The sequence below is a fragment of the Peromyscus maniculatus genome, chromosome 13 (genome assembly GCF_049852395.1).
Source record: "Peromyscus maniculatus bairdii isolate BWxNUB_F1_BW_parent chromosome 13, HU_Pman_BW_mat_3.1, whole genome shotgun sequence".
NCBI classification, from domain to species: Eukaryota; Metazoa; Chordata; class Mammalia; order Rodentia; family Cricetidae; genus Peromyscus; species Peromyscus maniculatus.
The window spans coordinates 68115793-68119149 of NC_134864.1; positions in this window are offsets into that span (position 1 = coordinate 68115793).

The following is a 3357-nucleotide window of genomic DNA, read 5'->3' on the forward strand; positions in this document are numbered from 1 at the left end:
AAGATAAACACCGCGCAGAGGCACTTCCGGCGAGGACCTGGCCTTCAAGAAGAAAAGCACAACTTAAACGGAGCGGAGGTGGGAGGAGCAGGGACTCTTCAGCCCAAATGTTGGCACGTTTAAGCGAAGTGAGCAACGGCGCGGGCGACACAAGCAGGCAAACGTCCCTCCTGTTGAGCTTGCTACCTCCCGAGGACCTGTAAACCCACACGAACTGAAACCTCTCGGCTTCCGTCTAAGTGAATGCGAAAGTTGGCAGTACAGCATTGACGCGTGACGTATAAATCCTGCGCCAGAGCACCAAGGATGTCAGTGAAGGGTTACAGCCAAGTGTTAATTCAGTACTTCTGTTCTTTTGTCTGTTAGCCATAAAGATATTTGCACGTTGGCTTTCTTAGTGAAGTGAGATCCCCTTTGTGCGTTTTCAGTTTCAGGTTCAACATTGTCCCTCCAGCTTTGCAGACTTGATGCTAAGTATTGGGTTAGACTAGAAAAGAACAGAAAGATAAATGTTTCCTTGTTTTTAAAGGTAAGTATTTGCACGACAACATGCAGTAACTAGGTGTCAGTACAACGCAGTACTTACCATTGAATTACCCCCAGCACCTGAAACTTCTAATTCCACAGTTTGTGGCCCCAAATGACTTTGGGCAGAGTAGGTTCGGTTCTGTCATCTATAAGCACGATTTTATGAATCAGAGATCATGTGTACAAAGTGCATAGCACTTAGAATACAGTTGCTTACATTTGATGTGCAATATTGAAATTACATTCAAACTCAGTAATAATCTTGGTATGAAAGGACAGATAGCCAGTGTCATAAACATCTGGGAGACAGGTAGGGATATCACAAGTTCAAAACCTACATAGGCCTTGTCTAAGAAAAAAAGGATAGATAGAAGCAGATAATTTCTTACAAGAACCATTTGCAGCAGAAGCCTTATCAGGAATCAGATATGTTAACAAAATATATCTATGTCCAAACAGATGGTTGGTAGTAGCCATATTTCCTTGGCTTGTCTCGGCTTATTTTCCACTGGATTTTTAGTATTTCCTAAATGTGTAAAATTATGGAGTTTTGCATTTTGTATAATTGTATTCTATTGAGGGCAATATAATTGCCTGTTTAGTTTCTATCACCTCCAACAGTAGACTATAAATTTGCTGAAATCAGTATCAATCTTGATAACTTTTACACCTGTTACTTGTAGCACATAGCAGAGTTCATAAATGTTGCCTAAATGACCTCTTGAGTCTCCTGTCTGATGTTCTCCGGGGCATTTTGCATCCTGTGAAAAATATTTCTATTATAGGTCAGGCAGATGTTAGTTCAAATCTTATCTGGACCATAGAATTACCATGTATTCAGGACAGAATTCATGTTGAATTCAAAATTCACATATTGAATACATAATTCCAAGTACTTCAAAATGTGCTTGTATCCAGAGTGATTTTTAGAAAATAATTTTCTTAAACAATGAGGCCATTAAGGGCCAAAAGAGTACAGGAACCAAAACTTAGAAAAACCATTCCTGTGTCTAACACAGCCATGGTTAATGATAGATCACAAACATGCTAACATGTTTGAGTCCATGGATTTGATTCCTTTCTCCCTACAGACACACAGAGACTATCAGTAGCTTCTAATCCAGTGTGACTGCTATCCTTATAAGAGGAAGTCGGAACACAAACTCCAAGAGTGCCACAAACAAAGACCATATGGTACAAAATGGGTGAAAACCTACAAGTCTACAAGACAAGAAATCAAACTTGCCAAGACCCTGTCTTGATCTACAGAACTGTGAGGAAAGAAACTTGTTTTTAAGAAATCCAGTTTCTGGTAATTTGTTATGACAATTCTAGCAAATCCAGATTCTCTATAACCCTAGGGAAGTTTCTTCGCCAGTGAGAGCCTCCTTTTTAACTGGCACATGTCAGTACCACCAGCTTCTTGGGGGTAAATCTGAGTTTTTATATGAAACACCTAATAAGTGATGGCATTAAAATTAGGGGTATTATTATTATTATTACTATTTTATTAAGTGGAAGACTGGCAGAGTAGAAATGCTAAAAATGAAACTGGGTTAAAAAATATTATAGATCTTGGAGCAGTCGCCTGAACTCATCCCATGTCTGGAACAAAGCAATGTGGAAAACAGGAAAAGTTTATTTTTTGCACACTGATCATATGCTCTATAAAAACACTGACACATCACCACTTAAAACTTTAGCTTACACATTTGGAAGTTACATATCTGGAACAAAGCAACGTGGGGATACATTATAGTTGCTACACCAGCTTGATGTGATGGGATATAGCACTGTAACTGGTGTAGTAGTGGACAGAGGAATAGTTACTAGGTTTTAATTTTTGAAAGCTGGATAAGAACAAAGAGCCAGTGTGCCCATTTGAGTATTAGGCATGCTTTGAAAGCCAGAGGAATACATTTTGAATGTGAAATGCTTTTGAAAGAATAGCAACCAAGGAGTGTATATTTGACATAAAAGGTATTTGCTCTTTTCAAGGTCTAATGGGCTCTAACGTACTCAATTAAAACATATTCAAAATAATAATTTTAACACTTAATATAGCTTTCCTATCGTCCAACAACTATTCTAAATACTATACATAGTAGCATATTTGTTCTCAAAAAAAAAAAACTATCAAAGAGTACATAATCTCACAAGTGAGACAATAGCAATTTCAGAGCCAATCATTATCCTTCATTAGACCTATGAAGATTCCTAAGGGTTGACTAAGAAATCAGGGCAGGAATATTATTAGTTTGCAAGGAGAAGCATGAAGGAACTCTTACCTACATACCCTGAAAAAACTCTCCAAACATTACTGTGCTCTAAGTAACTTCCAAATGCGTAAGCTGAAGTTTTAAGTGGCTATGTGTCAGTGTTTTTATAAAGCATATAATCAGTGTGCAAGAAATAAACTTTTCCTGTTTTCCAGTTCTCACTTTGTTCCTAAGGTTTATATTTTATTTTTCATTTGTATCCTTTCCTCTAGGTTCTTCAAATCCATTTCTTTGAAATACTCAACTGAACTATTTAAAAAAAAAAAGCTTATATTGAAAACACTTGATCCACAAAAATTGCAACCTCATGTTGTTAAAACTAATATGAGAAATTTTCTATTCCATTGTGAAGTAGAGAAATAGTACCCAGGAACTTAAGAAATAGCAAGTATGGAACAGTCATCACCTTCTACGCTGTTTCACTTACTATAAAAAATTGCAAGATGTTTCTTATACTACTAGTTACATGGAATTGACAAATTATCATATGCTTCACACAGATACAAGGATATGGCCCAACTAAAACACAGACTCATTAACACTCACATAA